The sequence below is a fragment of the Cebus imitator genome, unplaced genomic scaffold (genome assembly GCF_001604975.1).
Source record: "Cebus imitator isolate Cc_AM_T3 unplaced genomic scaffold, Cebus_imitator-1.0 Scaffold373, whole genome shotgun sequence".
In the NCBI taxonomy this organism is placed as follows: Eukaryota; Metazoa; Chordata; class Mammalia; order Primates; family Cebidae; genus Cebus; species Cebus imitator.
In genome coordinates, this window is record NW_016107688.1 from 1,043,489 (window position 1) to 1,060,296 (window position 16,808).

The 16,808-nt window shown below is 40.0% G+C and overlaps 1 protein-coding gene and 1 pseudogene across 2 annotated transcripts in view; one reads left to right on the plus strand and one right to left on the minus strand.

Annotated features, from left to right (window-relative positions):
* Positions 1-1,717, minus strand: part of LOC108288424 — a 4,094-nt pseudogene extending 2,377 nt beyond the window's left edge.
* The window catches only part of NKAIN3 (sodium/potassium transporting ATPase interacting 3), a 652,954-nt gene that overhangs the window by 558,819 nt on the left and 77,327 nt on the right, over positions 1-16,808 (plus strand). The gene's annotated exons all lie outside the window — the stretch shown is intronic.

Here is a 16,808-nt window from a genome sequence, read left to right on the forward strand (position 1 = left end):
TTCACATAGTCCCATATTTCTTGGAGACTTTGCTCGTTATTTTTTATCCTTTTTTCTCTAATCTTGTCTTTTTGTTTTATTTCATGAAGTTGGTCTTCGACCTCCGATATCTTTTCTTCTGCTTGATCAATTCGGCTGTTAAAACTTGTGCATAGTTCGTTAAGTTTTCGTGTTGTGTTTTTCAGCTCCATTAATTCACTTATATTCCTCTCTAAATTGTGTGTTATTGTTAACATTTCGTCAAACCTTCTTTCAAAGTTCTTAGTTTCTTTGCATTGGGTTAGAACAAGTTCTTTTAATTCCCAGAAGTTTCTTATCATCCACTTTTTAAAGTCAGCTTCTGTTAATGGAACACAGTCTTTCTCCATCAGGCCTTGTTCCGTTGCTGATGAGGAACTGTGATCCCCTGCAGAGGGAGAGGCGTTCTGAGTTTGGTTATTCTCAGCTTTTTTAGGCTGGTTTCTTCCCTTCATTATAAATTTATCCATCTGTGGTCTTTATAATTACCGTCTTTATAGTTGGGTTTCTGAGTGGACGTCCAACTTGTTGATTCCCGGCGCTAGAATCTGAGCAACCCACTGCGCCGCCAAAACAGCGGCGTTAAGATTGATGGCGCTTTTCTGACTCTGTACCAAGAACAGCCGCACCAAGGCAGCGGCAAAACCGCCTCGCCGGCCTCAAGAGTCACACTGGCGACATATGGGGCTCCTCCGCTGGGAATCTCCTGGTGTGTGAGCAACAAAAATTGATCTGAAAGTGTGGCGTCCTCTGTTCTCTGCTCTTTCAGTGGGAGCTGCAATCCCGAGCTGCTAGTGATCAGCCATCTTGGATCTCTCTCCTGTTTCCTGATAGAGCTTTATTGGATGAGGCTTGAGAGCCTTCTGGACCAGATTATAAATTCCTACAGAGATCACTATATCTTTGTTGAGCTTCAGCTTTAACCTATTGAGTGCTTACTTCTTGGTCTCCTTGGCATGAACTCTCTGCAACAGGTCTTCTAGCTTGCTGGATTCCTCAAAGTGAAACCTAAGGTCTTCATCCTCTGCTATGATACTGGTATATCTGTAGAACAAGGATATGTCAAAGCCCCCAGGTTTCTTCAGGTACATCAAGTCAAGGAAGATGCCTGTCTCTCAGAGATCACCGGCTTTGGTCCTGGCCTGGCTGGCTTTGGCACTGTCATTGCCATGGGGTTTGTCTTCATTGGTGAACAGGGTGATCCTTTTATGACTCATCTTGAACTGGACATCACTAAAGAGGTTGGCACAGACCCACAGCACTTCACTGAGTGAGTAGTCAGATTTGTGGCCCATCAAGTCTTGGAAACGTTTTTGTCCCTGCTGCCCCTTAAACTGGTCAAGCTTTAAAATTTGTTTTGTACCTGGATTATCCTACTCCTGTCAGAGGTAAATATTTTTAAAATTCACTGAATCTTTGTCTTTCTCAGTATCATAGAACATCACTGTCAAGAGATCCCAATCACTGCTTATAATCTTACTGATCTACACACTTTGGTTACACTGAATGCTCATGTCAAAATGAGTCAACTTATCTTCACTCTGATAATCAAACATAGCTCTGCAGGCATCAGTCAACCAAAAAAAATCAAATCATCTCTTCCTGAATATTTATAGTCTCCACTTGCTTCAAGATTCTCTTTTTGTTCTTCTGCTCCTTCATCTCCCACGGTTTTGTAATACGACTCCCACCCTGACATGCTGGCTACTGCTCACTTTGGTGCAGGGAAGCTACCAACTTGGACCAAAAACTCTTTTATTTAACAATGTTGAATATTGGCCCCCAATCTCTTCTGGTTGTAGAGTTTCTGCTGAGAGGTTTACTGTTATTTTCATGGGCTTCCCTTTGTAGGTGACCTGGCCTTTCTCTTTGGCTGATCTTAACATTTTTTATTTTATTTCCACCTTAGAGAATCTGATGATTATGTGTCTTGGGGATGATCTTTTTATGGAGTATCTTACTGGAGTTCTCTGCATTTCCTGAATTTGAATGTTAGCCTGTCTTGCCAGGTTGAGTAAGTTCTCCTGGATGATATCCTGAAGTATGTTTTCCAAATTGGTTCCATTCTCCCCATCTTTCACTTACCCCAATCAGTCATAGATTTGGTCTCTACATAATCCCTTCGTTCTTGGAGGTTTTGTTCACTCCCTTACATTATTTTTTTATCTATTCTTGTCTGCCAGTCTTATTTCAGGAAGACAGTCTTCAAGCTCTGAAATTCTTTCTTCTATTTGGTCTATTCTGCTATTAATACTTGTGATTGCACTGTAAAGTTCTTGTGTTTTTCAGTTCTATCATGTTCTGCTCTAAACTGGCTATTTGGCTGTCAGCTTCTGCATTGTTTTATCACGATTTTTAGATTCTTTGTATTGGGTTACAACATGCTCCTTTAGCTCACTGAAGTTCATTTTTATCCACATTCTGAAGCCTACTCCTGTCATTTCAGCATCTCAGCCTCAGCCCAGTTTTAAGACCTTGCTGTAGAAGCATTGCAGTTATCTAGAAGAAAGGGGGTACTCTGTCTTTTTGAGTTTTCAACATTTTTTAGTTGATTCTTTCTCCTCTTTGTAGGCCTATCTACCTTTGATCTTTGAGGTTGCTAACCTTTAGATGAGGTTCTCACAGGGTTTTTTCCTGTTCTTGTTGTTTTGTTTATTTTTTGTTTTTGTTTTAACAGTCTGACCGCTGTTCCATAGGGCTGCTGTGGTTTGCTGGGGGTCTGCTCCATACCCTAGTTGCCTCAGTTTTTCCTGTATCTGGAGGTATCGCCAGTGAAGCCTGCAAAACAGCAAAGACGGCAGCCTACCCCTTCCTCTGAAAGCTCCATCCCAGGAGGGTACTGACTTGTTGCTAGGCCAAACACACTTGTAAGAGGTAGCTGGAGACCTTGTTTGGGAGGTCTCACTCATTCAGGAGGAACGTGATCTAGGAACCGCTAAAAGAAGCAGTCTGGCAGCTTTTTGAGAGAGCAGCTGTGCTGTGTTGGGGATCTCTTCAGCCTCTGATCAGTCTGGGCTCCCCAGGGCCCACAGGCTGGACTCGCTCAGATGCCTGAACAGTCGAGGTAGTAGCATGCCCCACCCACAGGGCATTCCATCCAAGGGAGAGATCAGAGTTCTGTCCATACAGAATGTGCAGGCGGGGGTAGCTGGAAGTCCAGCTGGGAGGTCCTGTCCAATGAGAAGGAATGGCTTGAGTTCCAGCTTACAGAAGCAATCTGGCTACATTCTAGCAAAGCAGCTATACTGCACTGGGGAAACTGTTCCTCATCCAGACCATTTGGATTCTCCAAAGTCCATAGGCTGGAAAAGCTGAGTCAACCAAACAGCTGAGTCAACCAAATATGGCAGTCTGCTCCTCCCCCCAGGGCTCAATTTCTTCTCAGGCAGGCTCCACCCTGTTGCCGGGGGCTAGCTGGAATTCCAAGCCAGTAGGTGTTGTCTTATGAGGTGCCCTGGAATTGGGACCCACAGATCAATGCTGCTTGGCTCCTTGAATTCAGCCCCCTTCCTAGGGATACATAGGGACATCTTGCATTGCCTGGTTGCAGACACCTTTGTTGGGGATCCCGGGGCTGGAGTTGTAGAGCTCCTGGGTCTAGGTGCATGTCTGAGCAGCTTCTCTGCCAAGACTCCACACAGCCCTGTGTGTCAGACCCAAGGCCCTGGTGGTGTGGGCTCATGAGGGGATCTCCTGATCTGCAAGTTGTAAAGATCCATGAGAGAAGTGTGGTTTCCCAGGGTTGCACACTCACTCACTGCTTCTCTTGGTTGGAAGTGAGGGTTCCCTTGGCTCTGTGTCACTCCAGGTAGGCCACCACCGCACCCTGCTTTTCTTCATTCTCCATGGGCCGGGTTGTTTCCCTGATCAATCCCAATGTGGGTTGCTGGATAATTTGGTTGAAGGTGTTGTATTCACTCACCCCTTTCCATCCTCTCTGTGAGTGTCACAGACGACAGCTGCTTTTAATCGGCCATCTTGGCTCTCTCAATAGAATTCATTTTTAACACCCACTTGATTCCCTCACTACCCACCCTGTGGTTTCCAGTTCATAACCAATCCTTATCACTTGTTAATCTCCTAAGTAACCCAGATCTACTTGTTCTACTTCGACCACCACAACCTTAGGCTGAGCTGTCATCGTTTCTTGTCTGGGCTCCTGCACCAGCCATCCTGTCTATTCTTAGTAACCCAGGTAACTTTTTCTATACTCTTATTTCAAGTAAAAAGTACTTCTTGGAAGTAGCCTAATTTTATTTAACCAAATTAAATAAACAACATTTTAACCAAAACCAAATAAATATATACATATATATTAGGTATGTGTGTGTGTGCATGTGTGTGTGTGTGTATGTGCTTAAATTGCTTCAAAGATAATAGGCTTTTATGTTGCTATAGTTTCTTATATTCTTTATAGTAAATCCTACAAGATTAATCACTCTGCTACCAACCCCAGTACTAAATAAGCTATTTTGGGGTCTCACTCTACTAGATTCTCATGTACAGAGATAGTGTCTGTGTCTTAGGTAGTGGTTATAGATATTGCTTCCAATGTTGCTGATTTCAGTAGCATAAAGAAAATATAGCCCAGTAAATGGAAGGGCAAAGGAGAATGAAATTTTTAATAGCTTTGCTCTCTTAGTGCTTTGTCTGTAAGAATCACTGTTGCACTTGACATTTGTTGCCATTTTGCTTTTTCATTTTGAATTGTGGAGCCAGACTGTGTCTCTGTGTTGAGGGAGGAGAAGGAGTGACCTCAGAAATGTCAGAATTATTACTAATAGTAGCATTTAAGCTTGGATAGGTGGGCAATAGTGCTTGATCAATCTGCTTAAATGCTGACTGTAGAGTAGAGACCTGAAACAATAATGAGAAGCTATATACAATTTGGAAGAGGCCAAATAAGTGATAGGAAAGATGTGGCTTCTTTCAAGTACAGGCCACATGATATGGTAGCAGCAGATGTCTTAAGGAATAAGGGCAGAGTCTGAGCAGACCCAAATGTAATCTCACCTCTGTCATTTCCTACTTGTGACATCAGGCAGAGTCCTCAATCCTTCTGAGCCATCACCTTTCTTCCACGTAAAATGAAATCATACCACCCACTCAAGGGGCTGATGGAAAGATAAATGAGATTGCGTATACAAAATTCCAGGCACCATAGATCCCAGTTTGCTTTTTTCTCCCTTGTTTCCGTTTTAACACTGCAGATAATTTGCACTAACAGGTGATCAAGGACTAGGTCTAAGGCTCCTTCTAAGAGACTAGCCCAGCCCACAGGCCTTGAAGAGAGTTTGTAATTTACTGCAGAGAGCTTGCTCCCACTTATTCCTGCTAAACAAGTACCTGAAGAGGTCTGAACAGGCATTAGAGATAGTTGGTGGTACTTGTCCAGATGCAGTGCTGTCAGATGAATTTTTCTATCTGATGCAGATTGGTCTGAGGCCAGCTTCTTGACCTTGGGTTGCAAGTGGTGACTAGGAGCAGTTGTTCATGACAACTTGTGTTCTTGCACATGACTCACAACCAAGAATAAGATAACCTCCAGACCATATATTCTAGAAATGAATCTAGATGTTTCTACTCAGACTAATTTTTCTCTGTGGAGACACTGGAGCTTTTCTGGGACTAAGCCACCTATCTGACCTCATTTCAGGACAGGCAGAAGGCCTTATGTTGAATGCTTACTCAAGGCCTAAGACAGCCAAGGCAAGTGGATTTAACATGCTTGGCAACTAATCTACTGGTAGTGGCTGCCTAACTAGATGTTTATAGAATTCCCAGCCCTCTTCTGGACTCAGCATAAATTGTGTGCCTTGATCAGTTATGATGTCTCCCACAGGTACTGAGGAGGGTTAAGCCACACGTGACAGAATTGGAAACCTCATTATCTGAGAATCCTCAAAGTTCCACTTTAGTTCAATAAGGACACTGTCCATTACTCGAGAGCTGGCCTTAGCCACACATACACAGAGCATAGTGTCATGACTGAGTAACTCCTTGAGCTGCATGACAATGCCATGAACTCAATATGCAAAGACAAACTTAACATTGATCAATGCCTCAATGGGTTCCAGACCCACTAATAATTTTTAATGTCACCAGGGCTATATGACCTGCATACTATCTAGTCCCTCACAAACTTGTGACTCTGGAGACTCAGGGACTTTCCTGGCATCACTTGAAATCACGGAAAGCCAAGGTCAGTCCTGGTGCTTTTATCATCACTTCCATCAGCCTCCCTCAGGTAGGCACATACTGGAGTAAAAAAGAAAACAAAATGTACTGTTCCTGACACGGAAATCCCAGGACTTTGAAATATTTAGGCTTTTTAAGCCCAAAGCCCACCTGTCTTCTACCCTGCTGCCTAAGCTATTGATCTTCTGCCAGGTACATGTATTCATGATCAGTCAAAGATGTCGTCCCTTGGAGAATTTAATGAAAGAAATCTACAGAAATGCTCCATCTGCCCATCTATTGTCTTTCCTCCTTGTCAGCAGGAGATGCAAGGATGCACATCTGTGCAACAAGCACCAGGTGTTAAATAAAATCGTTATGTAAAACCGCTACCTTCCCTTGGACTCCAGGATTGCAGTATTAGCACAGGTGAACTATAGTTTTACACCAAACAAGGATTCCTGAGAACACACTACTGTCCAGAATCAGTGTTAAAAGATTCTTTTATTATTGCCACACTGATCACATATTAGGGCTGCTCAGATGTTTCTAATAATGATTCCATTTGGCTATTACATAATCTGAAAGTTGGATGGTATTTTTACTCTTCCTTTCCTGACTCATCAAAAACTATACAGTACCAGCCCCACCATGAAAACACCAACCTGATACCTATGTCAGAAAATATGTGTTTGACTTTACCTTGGTAGAATCTTAGGACACAGAGGTCCATCTATGTCCTTGGAACAAACGGAGTTGTGTATTAGAAACACCCCCATTTCTCCATCTCACCCACCTGTCTCTAATTCTCTAATTTTTATGTTTTTACTCTAAGAACTCTTTTTGCTTTGTCTTTCAAATGAAATTTTACCATGAATTCATTTGTTATTGTTGGGGTTTATTTTTTGTTTTCCAGGGCTGCCATAATGAAGTACTACAAATTAGGTGGCCTAAACAACAGAAATGTATTGTCTTACAGTTCTGGAGGTCAGATGTCTGAGAGCAAGGTGTTGGAGGATTGATTCCTCTACAGGACTATAAGGGAGAATTTGTTCCATGGTTTTCTCCTAGTTTCTGTGGTTTGACAGCAATCTTTGGCTTTTCTTGGTTTGTGAAATTATCACCCTATCTCTGTCTTGCAGTTTTCATGGTGTACTCTGTATCTGTGTGTCTATCTCTGTGCCAAATTGCTGCTTTTTCTAAGGATTCTAGACATATTGCATTGGGATTCTGCCTAATGACCTCACTTTAATTTGATGTTTTACGAAGACCCTCTTCATAAGCACCAGGGGTTAGGACTTCAGTATTTCTGGGGGAAACACACTTCAACCCATAACAAATCTCAATTATAAAACATAAAAATGACACTGCTTCCCTTAAAATGGGATGGGAGACCAAAAGCCTTCTCTCTATTAGAAATCTTTCTCTTTCATTCATCTCCCTTTCTCTCTCTTGACATTTCTCTAAAATGCTCTGAGCTGCATAAAACATACTTTAAAAAATCACTGCTCCAACAAAACTGATAAGCAACAATAAAATATTTTAGCAGTTGTCAGAGGTCTAGTATCAGTTAAGTTTTGCATTTACCAATTTAATATTGACTCCAATCTTAAGGAACCAGCCTTGTGACTTATTGCACTGCAGAGGGCAGCTCCTTTAAGAGAGTACAGGAAGGCTGTAAGGGCCCCAGGGTGGGGCTGGGGAGTGGTGGTTGTAAGGGAATGCTCTCTTTTTTTTTAATTGTACTTTAAGTTCTGGGGTACATGTGCAGAACATGCAGGTTTGTTACATAGCTATACATGTGCCATGGTGGTTGGCTGCATCCATCACCCCCTTATCTACATTACATATTTCTCCTAATGCCATCCCTCCCCCAGGACCCCCACCCCATAACAGGACAGTGTGTGTGATGTTCCCCTACCTGTATCTATGAGTTCTCATTGTTCAACTCCCACTTATGAGTGAGAACATTCATTGTTTTGTTTTCTGTTCTTGTGTTAGTTTGCTGAGAATGACAGTTTCCAGCTTCATGCATGGAACATGAACTCATCCTTCAAAGGACATGAACTCATCCTTTTTTACGGCTGCATAGTATTCCACAGTGTGCATGTGCCACATTTTCCCTATCCAGTCTATCGTCGATGGGCATTTGGGTTGGTTCCAGGTCTTTGCTATTGTAAACAGTGCTGCAATGAACATTCGTGTGCACGTGTCCTTATAGTAGAACGATTTGTAATCCTTTGGATATATACCCAGTAATAGGATTGCTGGGTCAAATGGAATTTCTATTTCTATGTCCTTGAGGAATCGCCACACTGTCTTCCACAATGGTTGAACTAATTTACACTCCCACCAACAGTGTAAAAGTGTTCCTATTTCTCCACATCCTCTCCAGCATCTGTTGTCTCCAGATTTTTTAATGATTGCCACTCTAACTGGTTTAAGATGATACCTCAATGTGGTTTTGATTTGCATTTCTCTAGTGACCAGTGATGAAGAGCATTTTTTCATATGTTTGTTGGCCTCATATATGACTTCTTTCGTAAAGTGTCTGTTCATATCCTTTGCCCACTTTTGAATGGGTTTGTTTGTATTTTTCTTGTAAATCTGTTTTAGTTCTTTATAGATTCTGGATATTAGCCCTTTGTCTGATGAGTAGATTGCAAAAATTTTTTCCCATTCTGTTGGTTGCTGGTTCACTTTAATGATTGTTTCTTTTGCTGTACAGAAGCTCTGAAGTTTGATTAGATCCCATTTGTCTATCTTGGCTTTTGTCACCATTGCTTTTGGTGTTTTAGTCATGAAGTCCTTGCCTATGCCTATGTCCTAGATGGTTTTGCCTATATTTTCTTCTAGAGTTTTTATGGTGTAAGGTTTTATGTTTAAATCTTTAATCCATCTGGAGTTAATTTTACTGTGACATGACAGGAAGGGGTCCAGTTTCTGCTTTCTGCACACTACTAGCCAGTTTTCCCAACACCATTTATTAAATGTGGAGTCCTTTCCCCATTGCTTGATTTTGTCAGGTTTGTTAAAGGTCAGATGGTTGTAGATGTGTGGTGTTGCTTCTGAGGCCTCTGTTCTGTTTCATTGGTTTATGTCTCTGTTTTGGTACCAGTACCATGCTGTTTTGATTACTATAGCCTTGTAGTATAATTTGAAGTCTAGCAGTGTAATGCCTCCAGCTTTGTTCTTTTTGCTTAGGATCTCTTGGCTATGTAAGCTCTCTTGTGTTTCCACATGAAGTTTAAAGTGGTTTTTTCAAGTTCTGTGAAGGTCATTGGTAGCTTGATGGGGATAGCATTGAATCTATAAACTGCTTTGGGTAATATGGCCATTTTCATGATATTGGTTTTTCCTAACCATGAGCATGGAATGTTTTTCCATCTGCTTGTGTCCTCTCTTATTTCGTTGAGCAGTGGTTTGTAGTTCTCCTTGAAGAAGTCCTTTACATCCTTTGTTAGTTGTATTCCTAAGTATTTTATTCTCTTTGTAGCAATTGTGAATGGCAGTTCACTCTTGATTTGGCTCTCTGTTTGTCTGTTATTGGTATATAGGAATTCTTGTGATTTCTGCATATTGATTTTGTATCCTGAGACTTTCCTGAGGATGCTTATCAGTTTGAGGAGATTCTGGGCTGAGATGATGGGGTCTTCTAAATATATAATCATGTCATCTGCAAATGCAGACAGTTTGACTTCCTCCTTTCATAATTGAATGCCCTTTGGTTCTTTTGCTGGCCTAATTGCTCTGGCTAGAACTTCCAATGCTATATTGAATAGGAGTGATGAGAGAGGGCATCCTTGTCTAGTGCCAGATTTCAAAGGGAATGTTTCCAGCTTTTGCCCATTCAGTATAATATTGGCTGAGGGTTTGTCATAAATAGCTTTTATTATTTTATGATACATCCTGTCGATACCTAGTTTATTGAGAGTTTTTAGCATGAAAGGCTGTTGAATTTTGTCAAAGACCTTCTCTGCATCTATTGAGATAATCATGTGGTTTTTGTCTTTGGTTCTGTTTAGGTGATGGATTACGTTTATTGACTTGGGTATGTTGAACCAGCCTTGCATCCCTAGGATGAAGCCTGCTTGATTGTGATGAATAATCTTTTTGATGTGCTGTTGCATTCGGTTTGCGAGTATTTTATTGAAGATTTTTGCATCTATGTTCATCATGGATATTGGCCTGAAGTTTTCTTTCTTTGTTGAATCTCCACTGGGTTTTGGCATTAGGCTGATGTTGGTCTCATAAAATAAGTTAGGGAGGATTCCCCTTTTCGTGTTGTTTGGTATAGTTTCAGAAGAAATGGAACCAGCTCCTCTTTGTATGTCTGGTAGGATTCAGCTGTAAACCCATCTGGACCTGGACTTTTTTGGTTGGTAGGCTATTTATTGCTGCCTCAACTTCAGCCCTTGTTATTGGTCTGTTCAGGGTTTCAACTTCTTCCTGATTTAGTCTTGGTAGAGTGCAAGTGTCCAGGAATTTATCCATTTCTTCCAGATTTACTGGTTAGTGTGCATAGAGTTGTTTGTAGTAATCTCTGACGGTAGTTTGTATTTCTGTGGAATCAGTGGTGATATCCCCTTTATCATTTTTTATTGCATCTATTTGATTCTTCTCTCTTTTCTTTTTTATTAATCTGGCTAGTAGTCTATTTTGTTGATCTTTTCAGAAAACCAGCTCCTGGGTTTATTGATTTTTTGAAGGGTTTTTTGTGTCTCTATCTCCTTCAGTTTGGCTCTGATCTTAGTTGTTTCTTGTCTTCTTCTAGCTTTTCAGTTTTTTTTTATCTTGCTCCTCTAGCTCTTTAAATTTTGATGATAGGGTGTCAATTTTAGATATTCTCTTGCTTCTCATGTGGGCATTTATTGCTCTAAATTTCCCTCTTGACACGGCTTTAAATGTGTCCCAGAGATTCTGGTAAGTTGTGTCTTCATTCTGATTGGTTTTGAAGAACATCTTTATTTCTGCCTTCATTTAATTGTTTATCCAGTCCACACTCAGGAGTAAGTTGTTCAGTTTCCATGTAATTGTGCAGATTTGAGTGAGTTTCTTAATCCTGAGATCTGATCTGATTGTGCTGTGGTCTGACAGACTGTTATGATTTCTGTTCTTTTGCATTTGCTGATGAGTGATTTGCTTCCAATTATGTGGTCAATTTTATAGTAAGTGCAAATGTGGTGCTGAGAATAATTTATATTCTGTGGATTTGGGGTGGAGCATTCTGTATATGTCTATTAGGTCCGCTTGGTCCAGCTCTGCATTCAAGTCCTGGATGTCCTTCTTAATTTTCTATCTCCATTTGTCTAATATTGACAGTGGAGTGTTGAAGTCTCCCACTATTATTGTGTGGGAGTGTAAATCTCCTTTTAGGTCATTAAGAACTTGCTTTATGTATCTGAGTGCTCCTGTGTTGGGTGCATATATATTTAGGATAGTTAGCTCTTCTTGTTGGATTGATCATTTTACCATTATGTAATGCCCTTCTTTGTCTCTTTTGATCTTTATTGGTTTGAAGTCCATTTTTCAGAGACTAGGATTGCAACCCCTACTCTTTTTTGTTCTCTGTTTTCTTGGTAAATCTTCTTCCATCCCTTTATTTTGAGTCTATATGCGTCTTTGTACATGAGATGGGTTTCCTGAATACAGCACACTGATGGGTCTTGACATTTTTATCCAGTTTGCCAGTCTGTGTCTTTTGATTGGGGCATTTAGGCCATTTACATTCAATGTTAATATTGTTATGTGTGAATTTGATCCTGCCATTTTGTTACTAGCTGGTTTTCTCACCCATTAGTTGACCCAGTTTCTTCATTGCATTTTTGGTCTTCGCTATTTGGTGTGTTTTTGCAGTGGCTGATACTTGTTCCTTTCCGTGTTTAGTGTTTCTTTCAGGAGTTCTTGTAAGGCAGGTTTGGTGGTGGCGAAATCTCTCAGTAATTTCTTGTCCGTAAAGGATTTTATTTCTCCTTCACTTATGAAGCTTAGTTTGACTGGATATGAGATTCTGGGTTGAAAGTTCTTTTCTTTAATGATGCTGAATATTGGCCCCCACTCTCTTCTGGTTTTTCTTTTTTTTTTTTTTTTTTTTTTTTTTATGGTTTCTTCAAGAGCTCTGCTGTGAGTCTGATTGGCTTCCCTCTGTGGGTGACTTGTCCTTTCACTCCGGCTGTCCTTAGCATTTTTTCCTTCATTTCAACCTGGTGAATCTGACGATTATGTGCCTTGGGGTTGCTCTTTTTGAGGAATATTTTTGTGGAGTTCTCTGTATTTCTTGGATTTGAATGTTGGACTGCCTTGCTAGTCTAGGGATGTTATCCTAGATAATATCCTGGAGTGCGTTTTCCGGCTTGGATTCATTCTCCCTGTCACATTCAGATACACTGATCAAGTGTAGATTAGGTCTTTTCACATAATCCCATTTATCACCCACCTTCTGAAGCCTGTTTCTGTCAATTCATTGCACTCTTTTTCAACCATGTTGTGTTCCTGTGTTGATGAGGAGAGGTGATCCTTTGAAGGAAATGAGGCGTTCTGGTCTTTGATGGTTTCATCTTTTTTGTACTGGTTTTTTCCAATCTTCAGGATTTACCTGGCTCTGATCTCAGGGAGCTGCTTGATGAGGTCACTTATCTGTCTGTTGAGGCGCTTCTCATGCATGTGTCTTTATAATACAATGATTTGTAATTCCTTGGGTATACACCCAGTAATGGGATTTCTGGGTCAAATGGTATTTCTAGTTCTAGATCCTTGAGGAATTACCACACTGCCTTCCACAATGATTGAACTCGTTTACACTCCCAACAACAATACAAAAGTGTTCGTATTTCTCCATATCCTTTCCAGCATCTGTCATTTCCTGACTTTTTAATGATTGTCATTCTAACTGGGGTGAGATGGTATCTCAATGTGTTTTTTATTTGCATTTCTCTAATGACCAGTGATAATGGTCATATGTTTGAAGGCTGTATACATGTCTCCTTTTGAGAAGTATCTGTTCATATCCTTTACCCACTTTTAATGGGATTTTTTTTCCTGTAAATTTGTTTAAGTTCTTTGTAGATTCAGAATTTTAGCCCTTTGTCAGATGGGTAGGCTACAAAAATTTTCTCCCCTTCTGTAGGTTGTCTTTTCACTCTAATGATAACTTCTTTTGCTGTGCAGAAGGTCTTTATTTTAATTAGATCCCATTTGTCTATTTTGCCTTTTGTTGCCATTGCTTTTGGTGTTTTAGTCATGAAGTCTTTGCCCATGCCTATGTGCTGAATGGTATTGCCTAGGTTTTCTTCTAGGTTGTTTATGGTTTTAGGTCTTATGTTTAAAACTTTAATCTATCTTGAGTTAATTTTTGTATAAGATGTAAGGAAGGGATGTAAGAGAACTCTCTCTCTGAGGATCACCTCTATAGAGTCTGACTATATCACTGGAGAAAACAAGTTTTATCCATCAAACCTTCATCATCAACTCATAAAGTGTTGGTGTCACTTCCTGGGTGGAGCCAAATCTCCTTTGGGCCATTAGCACAGACCAGCAGAACATCAATGACATGCACAGGTCAGCCAAAAACAGATTTATTTACTGGCCCTCTTCTTTCCTCAAGCTGCCAGATCTAGTACCTTCTCAATTACAGAGCCAGAAAGTCAATTCCAAACTTTCTGCATTTTAATTCCTAAAGAACTCAACTATTCAATTGCCTACTACATACATACATACACAGAATTTGTCCATCTTGAAACTCTGGCAAGACTGCAAAGTATATTGTTCACCTTGAAGGAGCAAAAAGCAGGTAGAGAACACCTGTTAGCCCCAGAAGAGCACTGATTATTAGGGAGGCCCCCACACTCCCAATGTCCCTCTCCTTCACAATCACATGCTATGTCTCCATTGCTCTTCAGGCACATTGGTTTCTATCAATTTCTTCATGAAAGCCCTGAGGAGGCATCCTTATTTTGTGATTATTGAGAAATCTATATTCATGCCATTAAGAAGGATAGATCAGAAGCATTCTTCTGCCAGAATACCAGAAAACAATCACAAATACCTTTGCTAAATGCTTTGCAATCCATTACAATCATATTAGCAGATAAACTGAATGTCCCATAAGTTCTGCTTTAATGAGACATATGTGTTCCTAAGAAATAATGCTATAAAAAACACAAGACTTATGGGGAAAATGGGTCAGGAGAACAAGACTTAAATACTTCATCAGTAACATATTAAAAAATAAAGATCTATTAAAATGATATAACATACATACATATTATGTGGTTAAGTGGTGGTTAAGGGGCACATATATACTACAATAAATGGGGTATTTTATTTGAAAAGGATCTGCAGTTTACTTTTGGAAATTCACAAGAGAAGGGTTGCAGCCTATAAGTTATTGTGAAGTAGAAGAAAAGTTTTTGAAATTTGATGGAAAATTGTAACTCTGGATGTGGATGGGTGTGGCTCATAATGCATGCAGTGAACTGAGGTAGCTGGTAGATGCCTGCTTCCATGTGTGCATTTTACGCCTTCCTACACAGCTTTGCCCAGCTAGGTGCAGTGTTCTGGGTTCACCTATTGTCTCTCTTAAGCAAATGTGAAATTTGCATTATGTTCACATTGCTCCCTAATACTACCCCAATTGTTATATTCAGATTGTTTCCTAATATATCCATCATATTGGGACAAATTCACATTTCAAATCAAGCATTCTAGCACAGCTGATGGTACTTGAAGCCATATCTTTAATTTATGCCATCATCAGAGAAAAAGTCAGAACAGCTTCTTCAAGCACTTCCAGCCTCTACCTTCAGACGTCCCTTTCTATATTAATCTTCATTTCCATCCTTGTTGCTTTTCAGCATTTACTGTCCTCTGCCCCCAACACCATTCTAAGGCCAGGAAGCAAAACCATTGAGAGATGCAAAGTAACTAACAGTAAACTGTAGAACAGTCCTTGAGAGTGGAAATTGGATTTGGTTGTCCACTTTGTACATACATTTCACTCGCTGGCTATAAAGTTGGTAGAACAACTTCATCAACCTTTTGCAGTGGCTTCAAAAATTGTTAGGCCCATTTCTGGGCTGCCTCTGAAGAAAAGAAATTTGCTTCAGATCTTTTTCTGAACTACTATCCTCAAAGCTATCTGCGGGCAAGTACTTTGGGCTTCTGCCCTCTTACCTCTTGATCTTCTTTCCTGGAACAAGGCTAATATCCTTGCTGAGCCTTTGCACTCTGCTTCTGACAGTGTAGAACGTACCTCTCTCCTTGGACTTGCTGGGAACCATGCCAGGCCACATCCCATCATATCTTGTTGACTTTGTCAAAGCTCCATTTTCACAATGCATCTGCTGGGATGCCAGTTCTTCTTGCCTCACAGTTAACTCGAATTATTTTCTCTTCTACTCCACCCAAAAGTGCATCTTCCAGGGTGAACCAACAGTAAGATCACAGAATGGGGCATTTCTTTTTGGTCACCATCCCGCAAGAAGTTCAATTTTTCAGCCTGCATCATTTTCAGAATATTGTGGAAACTCACTGCATTATTTGAATAGAGTCAACTTAGTAATTGCCTTGTAAAAGAGATGACATATTCATTCTTTCTAAATAACATAACTGTAATGCTATTTTGTAATTTCTCATTATGATATTAGCATATTTGTTGCAAATAAATGACAGTGCTATTTTTATTAGTAGTTTGGCTTTAATTAATGTTTGCTAGTATGAATAATTTTAGAATTAAATCACGAACAAGTTTGAATCAGCAGCCTAATCACATTCTAAAATAACTTTAAATGAATGAGTGCATAAAGAAGGCAGATTCATCTTGATGTGTATGAAGGAGCTGACATAGGTGATTTCTTCATTTGTTCTTTAGTGTCACATGTGAAACAAATTGCCTCTCTTGATATCCATATGGTGCATTTAGGGCTCCAATTGTTTCCTTGCATTATAAAGCTGTGCTTGTCCTAACTAAATTTCTACTTTCACATATTTTATTTACAACAGTCTGTTTGATCTAAGGTTCAGTTTGGCTATTGAGACTGATTGCCAAAAAGTGAATTTGCCACCAGAAATTCAATTATACAAACAATATTAATAAAACCAGACAGCTGCCCCTCTGTATTTTAAAGCAGTAAAAATATGATTTGGCTTCTCATTTACATGGAAGATCCGATTCATCATGTTAACACAGTCAAACAGAAGAAATATTTCATACAGATAGGAGTGGGCAAAGCAGTCCGTTCTAGAAAGAAATTAGCAATTTACAAAAAAAAAAGAAGAAGAAGAAAGTATAATATGGAATCAATGAATGAGATCATAACTGACATTTTCAGTATCACACAGAAAATAGTGAGTATAGGTAAAACAAAGTAAAAATTAAAATGCACTTATATTTCAAATTTCAAAGATTAAAGAAACTGGCTTCTTGAAAAGAGAATCATATATTTAAAAACTAAAATACACTGCTCAACGAAATAAGAGAGGACACAAACAGATGGAGAAACATTCCATGCTCATGGTTAGGAAGAATCAATGTCGTGAAAATGGCCATACTGCCCAAAGTAATTTACAGGTTCAATGCTATCCCCATCAAGCTACCAATGACCTTCTTCGCAGAA